This window comes from Acinonyx jubatus, chromosome D1, assembly GCF_027475565.1.
Source record: "Acinonyx jubatus isolate Ajub_Pintada_27869175 chromosome D1, VMU_Ajub_asm_v1.0, whole genome shotgun sequence".
NCBI lineage: Eukaryota > Metazoa > Chordata > Mammalia > Carnivora > Felidae > Acinonyx > Acinonyx jubatus.
The window spans coordinates 59,435,840-59,447,031 of NC_069390.1; the positions used below are offsets into that span (position 1 = coordinate 59,435,840).

Sequence of the window (11,192 nt, forward strand, 5' to 3'; positions counted from 1 at the left end):
GAAAAGTGAGATCTTGAACTTCCCAGGGAACTGAGGCAGGATTTACCTCCTCTTTCTTTACTCATCCACCTTTTCACAGCTGCCATCCACTGGGACCTCTTTTGAGAGGAGCTTTTATTCCCTGCTTTCTTTCAGGATCCTGCCTCACATAATCTTCACTGGCTTTTCACAAAGAAAACTAGGACTCCCATTTATTTTATCCAATCCACCGCTACATTCAGCCTTGAAAACAGCATGCAGCACATTATCCTCTAACGGGAACAAATAGCAGAATGGAGCCCGGCTATTTTCCATGAGGCTGATTTTTGCTAATCCAACACATTTATCCTCTGAAACATTTTCAGTGCCTGTTGAGAAATAAGTGGTACCAGTAAGGGCAGTACCTCCCAGCATGCAACTTAAAAATGTATAGACAATAGGTCTTAATATGAAAGTAAGTCAATAACTTGTGGAGGGGCAGTAGAACCATTTTGGGTACTATGAAGATAGATACACTACACGTGCCCTTGACCTAACAATTCTGCTGTAGGATTCTAGTTCACAGGAATGCTCACACCTGGGAGCAAATGCATATGCACGGCATTACTTACTGAATCACATGTACAGAGCCACATGAACTGACAAAAAGACACGCTGAATATTGCAATGTGGAAAAAGTAAATTGCAGAACAATATGTAATACATGATTTCATTTTTGTTTAAAAATAACCCACACCATATGTATAGGGATGAATGTACTTTTATATATTTACAGATATAAAGAAAAAGTCTGGAGAGAAACCAGCAACAAACTGTCAATGGTAGTTCCTTCCTCTGGAGAGTGAAATTGGGGGGATTTCACTTTTCACTTCATCAACTTTGGAATTATTTAAATTTATGTTTCAGAAAACAAGAAAGGAAATAAATAGCTGGATTAATACAAGGTAGTTAACACTTACAGAGTGTTTATTCTGAGCTGGGCAAGTGCTAGACACTTTATATATCATCTTACTTGCTCCTCCAACTTTCTGAAGTAGGTAATATTATCCCCCTTTACAGATGAGCAAGCAAATTCTGAGAAGTGAATAATTTGCTCAAGGTGACAGGGCTAGTAAGTAGCAGAGCTAGGATTTGAACCCAGGGTTTTTTTTTACTTCAAGGTCCAAGACATTCCCTTTGGTCCAACAATGCCATTTAGTATGACATAGTCCTGACTCAGTAGATGGGCTTATTAACAGTGCCACATGGATGCTGAACGTTAAGTTTATTCTTTAATACACAAAAGGGGGAAGGATAGTATAATGAATCCATGTGCTCATTATCATCCAGAGGCAACAATTACTAATATTCTGTGTCATTGTTTCATCTACCCCAACATATGTTTTTTAGGAATCTTTTTAATGCCAATTCAAGACATCATATCATCTCACCATAAATACTTCAATCTCTAAAAATAAGAAAGTTTTTAAAAACATGATGATGTGATAAATATCATTATCACACATAAAGTTAACAATCATTCCTTAATATTATCAATAGCCAGGGCATCTGGGTGGCTTAGTCAGTTGAGCGTCCGACTTCAGCTCAAGTGATGACCTCATGGTTCTGGGGTTGAAGCCCTGCATTGGGTTTGTTATTGCCAGTGCAGAGCCTGCTTTGGATCCTCTGTCCCTCTCTTTCTCTCTCCCTGCCCTTCCCCTGCTCATGCTATCTCAAAAATAAACAACAAAAAATTATTTTATAAAATACTATCAATACCCAATCAATGTAAATTTTCCCAGATTGTCTCAAAAATATCTTCTTGTGGTTATTCAAATTTATATCAGTTGAATCTTTATCTCCTTGAATCTATGGTTTCCCTTTTCTTTTGCTTACTATGACTCATTTATTGAAGAAATGGAGTCCTTTGTCTTGTGGAATTTCCCATCTTCTTGATTTGATTTCTTAGATCTTTATGGTGTCATTTAACAGGCTTCTCTATCCTTTATATTTCTCACAAACTGGTGATTCAAGACATTAAATCAGTTTCGATCCTTTGGGCAAGATTTTTTCTAAAGTGGTGATGTATACTTCCTACTGCATTTTATTAGGAGGCGGTTAGTGTCTGGCTGTCCCACTTTCAATAATGCTAAGGTTGAACAGGGGTTCAGCGGTGTCAGCCTGACACATACATTATGAAATTCCACATCAACCTTCCACCTAATAAAATTAGCACCCATTGATGGTTTTTGCCTAGACCCATTATTTCATTAGGGGTTTAGAGTCACTTAAAATCCTGTAAGACTTAGGTATTTTTTAACAAAAATCCTAAGATAGCAATCCTATATCTTAGTTTTGGAGCAAGGTATCAAAAAAAATCTTTTCTCTACTACCCATCATGAGTTTTTCTTGTTTTTGTATTTTGTGAAAGTAATTAAGTTTCTATTGTATTTTATTTGAGCTTTTTTGAACAATTAAGTTTTATTTTCCTGAGACCACCGGCATTCTGCAAGCATCTAAGCCCCATCTGGGACCATTTTGCTATTTATATTGACATTTTATTTGGAATTTTGATCTATGCTTCAATTCCTAAATAATTCATAAAAAGTAAGAAGAAAAAGAAAAGATCTCCCATTCTTCTGTGACAAATGTCACAGTAAGCCAGTTAAACATCTCTAGATCATTTTCAATTTCATGCCTAGGGTCACTTTCAATGACTAAGTCTGTTCTTATTCATTTCACATTTATCATGGCTTCTGTCCTGTGCCAGGTTCTGAGGCTAAAGAGAGGAAAGTCTCAGGCCCTGTCCTTCAAGGGTTCACAGTCCCCTACACCGATGAAATTGGGAAATGGCCCATGGGGCCCCGGGATGGCTCAGTTGGTTAAGCATCTGACTCTTGATTTTGGCTCAGGTCATGATCTCACAGTGTGTGAGTTCAAGCCTGGAGTCAAGCTCTGTGCTAACAGTGTGGAGCCTGCTTGGGATTCTCTCTTTTTCTCCCCCTCTCTCTGTCCCTTGCTCCCCCCCACAAAATAAATAAATAAACTGAAAAAAAATTGGGCAATGTCCCAAAGATTCTTGGGTTACAGGGAGGAGGCACCCCCTGACTATGGAATCAGGGAAATCTTCTCAAAGGAGATGTTGAGTTTTGAAGGATGAGTGGAAAGTAACTAAGGGAAGGGCATTCCAGGAAAAGAAAACCCATACAAAGGCATGGAGGCAGGAAAGAATAGGTTCCTTCAGAGAAGTGCACACAGTTTTGCATGGCTAGAGAGTAAGGTTGGTGGGGAAGGGTGGCTGTGGTGGAGCAGGGGCAGGGCCAGGGCAGGAAGAGCCTTGTCTGCCATGTTAAAGAGTTAGGATGTCCCTGAAGGATTTTAAGCAGAAGAGTGACAGAGTCTGATTCATGTTGTATATTTTTGCCTCTATAGATGTTTTCTTTTTTCCCTATTTAAGTCAAATTCACGTCACATAAAATTAATCATTTTAAAGTGAACAACTCAGTGGCATTTGGCACATTCACAGTGTCATACAACCACTACTTCTGTTAGATCTAAAACTCTTTCATCACCCAACAGGAAACCCATAGCCATTAAGCAGGCACTCCCCATTGCCCCCTCTCCCCAGCCCTGGCTACCACCAATCAGCTCTCTACCTCAGTACATTTTTATTTCTAAAAATTACACAAGTAATATGGATTCATTAGAGAAGAATCAGAATACAGATGACTAAAAGAGGAAAATAAATATTGCTGATAATCTCAGCATCATTTTGTAGGCTGTGTATCCTTCTCAGCAGTTTTTGCGTGTGTGTGTGTGTGTGTGTGTGTGAATTTTCCCACCCCAATCTTCCATGTACTTTACAGGGTCCTCTAACCTTCTGGAGTCTCCCCTCCCCAACTTTTGAGATGTAAAAGAATTCTGCTCAAACCCCTATCCTATGAATAACATGGAACTCAACTCCCTTCCAATATCTCTGAGAGTTCTGGGGAGGTTACAGATGGAGGTGGGGGTGTGCTCCCTTTGACAACCTCTAGCACTGATTTTCTGCCTTGATCTTTGCCCCTTATTTCACCTCTTGGGCACATTGTCCATTCGACACTTCTCCAATCCCTTCTTTCCTCCAAATATGGCCTAAACAAGGTGGTATATTAGCAAATATTTTTAAAAGATTTGGGGGCAAACAGAAGATAGTTTGTATTGAAGCACAACTTGGGGAACAACTTGAAACTGAGTTTCAGAGAGGAGTTCTGAGTCCCTTAGTCATTCTTATCATAGGTCTTCCCTCCATGTGGCACTATGACAGGACAAGCTGCCAGCTTCCCTCCCTTCCTACATTTTTCAATCTCCTCTAGATGTAGACTCCCAAGCACTCATTTCCAATTCCCTTTCCCTTTTGCACAAGGGAATTCAAGGCTCTTTTGGCTTTGCTCCAAACTGCAAAGAGCTCCTAAGCTATTCTGCTAAGTCAAAACAGTCCCTCCTTATCAGAACTCTAGTGCCAGGTTGTCCAGCTAATACTTTCCCCCTACTGGCTGCATTTCCATTATCACTTTCTTATCTTAAATATCTTTCCTTAGGTTTTTTTGTTGTTGTTGTTGTTCCTATTCTTCTATATTGTTTGAAATGGCTGCATACATTCCTTATTTTTGGACACTTAAGTTGTTTCCAATGCTTTATTATTATAGACAGTGCCCTGTTATATATTAAAGATTATTAAGGGCATATATATCCTTATTATATACATGGATATGTACCCTTAATTATTTATTTGTTATACATTCCTAGTAGTAGCATTGCCTTATGGATTTTATATATCCTCTACAAGGACTGTATGAGTTGATGAACCCAGTAATGTTTGAAAGTGCTTGAATCTATTAACCCTTGTTAATAGTGCATATATTTATCCTTATTTTTTTGTGTGTGGTTTTAATTTTCATTTCTTTGACTAATAGTAGAGTTGAACTTTTTTAGTTTATTAGCCATTTGAGATTTATTTTTCTTGTGTAAAATACCTTTTGTGGTCAATTATACAGTTTCATTTTTCACTTATTGATTTGGAGGTTCTTTGAACGTTAAGGATCTGAACCTTTGGTTAAGGATATTTCCTATATGGCACAAAAACAGACACTCAGATCAGTGGAACAGAATAGAGAACCCAGAAATGAACCCACAAACGTATGGCCAACTAATCTTTGACAAAGCAGGAAAGAATATCCAATGGAATAAAGACAGTCTCTTCAGCAAGTGGTGCTGGGAAAACTGGACAGCGACATGCAGAAAAATGAACCTGGACCACTTTCTTACACCATACACAAAAATAAACTTAAAATGGATGAAAGACCTAAATGTAAGACAAGAAGCCATCAAAATCCTAGAGGAGAAAGCAGGAAAAACCTTTTGACCTCGGCCGCAGCAACTCTTACTCAACATGCCTCCAAAGGCAAGGGAAACAAAAGCAAAAATGAACTATTGGGACCTCGTCAAAATAAAAACTTTGGCACAGCAAAGGAAACAATCAGCAAAACTAAAAGGAAACCGACAGAATGGGAGAAGATATTTGCAAATGACATATCTGATAAAGGGTTAGTATCCAAAATCTATAAAGCACTTATCAAACTCAACACCCAAAAAACAAAGAATCCAGTGAAGAAATGGGCAAATGACATGAACAGACACTTCTCCAAAGAAAACATCCAGATGGCCAACCGACACATGAAAAAATGCTCCACATCACCCATCATCGGGGAAATACAAATCAAAACCACAATGAGATACCACCTTACACCTGTCAGAATGGCTAACATTAACAACTCAGGCAACAACAGATGTTGGCGAGGATGTGGAGAGAGATGATCACTTTTGCACAGCTGGTGGGAATGCAAACTGGTGCAACCACTCTGGAAAACAGTATGGAGGTTCCTCAAAAAACGAAAAATAGAACTACCCTACCACCCAGCAATTGCACTACTAGGCATTTATCCAAGGGATACAGGTATGCTGTTTCGAAAGGGCACATGCACCCCAATGTTTATAGCACCACTATCAACAATAGCCAAAGTATGGAAGAGCCCAAATGTCCACCGATGGATGAATGGATAAAGAAGATGTGGTATATATATATATATATATATATATATATATATATATATATATACACACACACACACACACACACACACAATGGAGTATTACTCTGCAATCAAAAAGAATGAAATCTTGCCATTTGCAACTATGTGGATGGAACTAGAGGGTATTATGGTAAGTGAAATTAGTCAGTTGGAGAAAGACAAATATCATATGACTTCACTCCTATGAGGAATTTAAGATACAAAACAGAGGAACATAAGGGAAGTGAAGCAAAAATAATATAAAAAACAGGGAGGGAGACAAAAACATAAGAGACTCTTAAATATGAAGAACAAACAGAGGGTTACCAGAGGGGTTGTTGGGGGGGGGGGGGATGGGCTAAATGGTAAGGGGCATTAAGGAATCTACTCCTGAAATCATTGTTGCACTATATGCTAACTAACTTGGATGTAAATTTTTTTTAAAAAAAGGATATTTCCTATACCATCTGTCTTTTAATTTAGTTTATGGTGAATTTTGCTGTAAAAGACTCACATTTTTATACAACCACATCTGCTCTGCTTTTAGTCTCATGTTTAGAAAGTCATTCCTTACTCTGAAGTTTTGTTGACATTCACCTGTACTTTCTCCTTCTTAAATTACAATTTTTAATCCTTCTGGAATTTTTCTTCATGTACTGTGAATTTGGATTTGTTTTCATAATGATACAGTTATCTTAACACCCCCCACCAATAGGAGGCACAGGCTTTTTAATGTACTAAATCCTTACATGTATTTGGATGCATTTCTGAAGTGTGCTTTTTAGCTAGTGATGTTTTAATTATTGTATCTGGCTGGTTCACCTTAATATCTGGTAGGAAAAGACTTTTTTGGCATTATTTTCCTAAAGATGGGTTTGACTTTCTTACTTTCTCCCTTTTTTTTTTCTTCTCTCTCTTTTGTTTTCCCTCAAAACATTTACTTTGTATCTTAAACAGGACATTCTGAAGTCTGCATCATGACTGGAGAGTTACCCCCGAGGTTTATAGCTAGTGTGTCCCTCTCAACGCATGATCCTGGGAGCTGGGGAGTCATGCAAACACAAGCTAGGACCCCCAGGGAAGGAAGGGTGCAGACCAGGGGAGGACTTCAATCCTTTCTTAAGGAAAAGGCAGTAGAACATTCTGACTCACCGAAAACTAGTGCAAACATTTTTCAAAATAAATTTTTAAATAGATTTCTTTCACATTAAAAAAAAAGTTATTTTCATTGGGATTTCGTTAATAATAGGCTTAGCCTGAAGAAAATTAATATCTTTACAATATTAAATCTTCCAACACAGTATAATGTCTCTCCTTTTATTCAAATCTCCTTTTAGATTCATGGTAAAGTTTTATAGATATGCATATTTATAATTAAGTTTATTTCTAGGTGCTTTGATTTTTTTTATTACCATGATATATGGGTTCTTCATTCCATTGTTTTTCTTAACTAATTATTGCTGATATATGTATTAGTTTTTAAATATTTCTGTCATAATTGCCGAATTTTCTTGCAAGCTGGTGCAGGTACTCTGGAAAACAGTATGGAGGTTCCCCCAAAAATTAAAAATAGAACTACCCTACAACCCAGCACAATTGCACTACTAGGCATTTATCCACGGGATACAGGTGTGCTGTTTCAAAGGGACACATACACCCCCATGTTTATAGCAGCACTATCAACAATAGCCAAAGTATGGAAAGAGCCCAAATGTCCATGTCCATCGATGGATAAATGGATAAAGAAGATGTAAAGTAAAGATTATTACTCGGCAATCAAAAAGAATGAAATCTTGCCATTTGCAACTATGTGGATGGAACTGGAGGGTATTATGCTAAGCGAAATTAGTCAGAGAAAGACAAAAATCACATGACTTCACTCCTATGAGGATTTTAAGAGACAAAACAGATGAACATAAGGGAAGGGAAACAAAAATAATATAAAAACGGTGGGGGGGGGGACAAAACAGAAGAGACTCATAAATGTGGAGAACAAACTGAGGGTTACTGGAGGGGTTGTGGGAGGGGGGATGGGCTAATAGGGTAAGGGGCATTAAGGAATCTACTCCTGAAATCATTGTTGCACTATACGCTAACTAATTTGGATGTAAATTTTTAAAAATAAAAAATTAAATTAAAAAATAATAATAATTGCCGAATTTTCTGAACTCTCTTGTTCATTTTAACAGTTTTTCAAGGAACCATACAATCTTCAAATAATGATAATTTTATCTGTTCCTATCAAGTATTTATACCTCCCTCACCTCTTTTTCTCATTATTGCATCGATTGACACTTCAGAATAATCTTAAATAATGGTAATGACAGTCAAATTATTACCTTTAATGGAAATGCTTGTAATGTTTTATTGCTAGGTATAATATGCTGTTGGTTTGAGAACAATATTCCTTAACATATTAACATGTTAATTAAGATTTTCTTAAACCAAAAATTTATGTTGATTTTTATCAAACTTTTTAGCATTGTGTTAAGATGATCATATGATTTTTCTCCTAGAAATCATTGATCAATACATAATCTATTTTACATTGATTTCATAAATTATATAAATAGGTAACTTTTACCACTGAACTTTTCTTATATCCATGGATTAAGCCCTGTTTGGTCATGGTGATTTGCCTTTTAAAATTATAACTGCAGGTTTAGTTTGGAAAATGGATTGAAAAGAGGCAAGGTCAAAGGCAGAGAGGATATTTAGGAAGCAATTACAGTTCTCAAATAAAACAACAGTAGTGAAAACAGAGAAGAGGTCTGGTCCTGAGAGGTGTTTAAAAAAAAGATCAATATTAGCTCCTTGGGTATGAAATCTGAAGTGAATCTAAAGGAATTTAGGAGAACTGTTGGTTCTTGGTTTGGTGACATTTATCAAGACAGGGCTACAGGAAGAAAAGCGGGTTTGGTAGGAGTTGGAGGAGAGGATAAAGGAAGAACTCCTGACATCCTCAGGTCCTGAGTGCAACACCCACGTATTGACAGGTAAGTCATCATATACATGGATCTGGAGCAGAAAGATCTGGGCTATAAATATCAACTTGGTGATTACTAGTGTGTAGAAAGCAGTTAATTGTAGGGCATGAGAACACAAGAAGACTGAAAACGAAACCACAAACAATGACTCATTTTAAGAGATGGAAGAAGGAAGAAGTGGGCTATGTATGGCACACAACTTTACTCCCCTCGTCTGCTTCCTTCTTCCCAAAGGCACCTCTCACCTGCTGGGCTGCTGCTGCCTCTGCTGGGTTCCCTGGAGTCAGAATAGAAGCCCCAGAACTGCATGACCTGCACAACCTCTGATCTGCACTGGTTTCTCCTCACTCTCAGACAAGATGAAATGTCATACCACAGAGCATGAAATCTTGCTTCTGTAGCTGGTGTCAATGGACCAGGTAATGCACCATAGAAGTTGCATAAAAGTACAAGAGAGTTACCTTCTTGTAGGGAAAGCTTGACAAATCTCTCATTAGAGATGGAAGTGAGGTAGACAGATCATTTTTCTCATTTTCCCCTTCTGCAGACTACATCAAGGTTGGGATCTCTCCCTATGGCCATGGCAGAGAAGCTCTGTGGCTCAAGGAATCTACTGAAGTCACCTGCTGTTTCTCATCATGGCTTGTCGAAAGTAGTGCCATCATGGTAACACATCACACTGAACTGTTTGACTTTCTCCTTCATTTTTACTCTCCTGAGCTTATACCTACCCCTCCCACATATAAACACAAGAATCAGCACTTTAATCTTGACCCCAGGCTTTATAATCTAGAGAATTTGCACTAAGATATAGATGCTAAATTGGTAAATTGAATAGGAGAAAGTCTATTTAAGTCAACTCTTCATTTTGGACTTGGATCCTTAAAACATGTGTTCTATTTTTCTGAGAATTCAACATGATGTAATGAGAAAGGGAATAAAAAGGAGGCATGAATAACAATTAGATATGAGAAAGGGAAAACAGGACCAGGTAGAAAACTGTCAAATTAGAAGATGAAAAGGATATTAAACATTAATATTACAGCAGCTGTTGAGCTCACATATTTTCCCAGGTTAGGTTATCAAAAGAACATAGCAATCTGGTTTTATTTATTAGGTCACTATCAAAAGTACTGGCAACATCTAGCAAAAAACTATCATCCATAAGATGTCTATTTACTTTGCTATAACAGAAAGTCTACAACAGCCTTTACCCCAATTCAACCCAACAAATATCTATTGGCCCCTGTCATGAGGAGGACAATGTGCTGAGCTTTATGGAAATAGAGCAGTTGCTGGGGGCGGGGGGCTTCTCAGATTAATAAGACTCAGATATACCCTGAAAACGATATAGTCTCAGAGGCATAAATATAATGAAGTACACAGGTCATTATTATCCAAGGTCATATAAAATTTAAAAAACACAAATTTTATTTGTACCAAGAAAAGGTACAAATAAAATTCTAAGAAGACCAAAGGAGGGAGAGATTATATTAATGGAAAATAATCAGGAAATACTTCACTGAGATGGGATATACATTTGTTAGATATAATTTTATTTTTTTAATTTTTTAAACATTTATTTTTGAGAGAGAGAGAGAGACAGAGCGCAAGTGGGGGAAGGGCAGAGAGAGAGGGAGATACAGAATCCAAAGCAGACTCCAGGCTCTGAGATGTCAGCACAGAACCCAATGCAAGGCTTGAACCCACAGACCACGAGATTATGACCTGAGCCAAAGTTGGATGCTTAACCAACTGAGTCACCCAGGCGCCCCTGTTAGGCATAATTTTAATAGTTGGCCATGGGGAAAGATAGGCAGACTAGAGGAGTAAAAAACCAAAGGCACAGAGCCAGGAAATAATAGTATAATTGTAAAATGATAGACTTTGACAGTTTTGAAGGATATATCCAAAAACTTTGAGAATCCTCAAAGAGTCATATACCACTATATTATACATTTTCACCCACAAAATTCATACATAATACTGAGTACGTAACTACAAAGCCATTATGTAATGTGAGAGATGGACCATCAGCAAGGTTACATACCAACTAAATAATTTGTTTCTTCGTGTCCATATCCAAGTGCACAGGATGCAATTTGGATCTCAGCAAAATTATATATGACTTCCTTTT

The 11,192-nt window shown here is 37.6% G+C and overlaps 1 long non-coding RNA gene across 1 annotated transcript; it reads left to right on the forward strand.

The window, feature by feature from the left end:
* Window positions 1–8,895: 8,895 nt before the first annotated feature.
* On the forward strand, window positions 8,896–9,739 carry LOC113593729 (uncharacterized). Its single transcript, XR_008290516.1, has 2 exons — window positions 8,896–9,474; window positions 9,603–9,739. It is a non-coding gene; the product is annotated as an uncharacterized LOC113593729 (long non-coding RNA).
* Window positions 9,740–11,192: the final 1,453 nt, after the last annotated feature.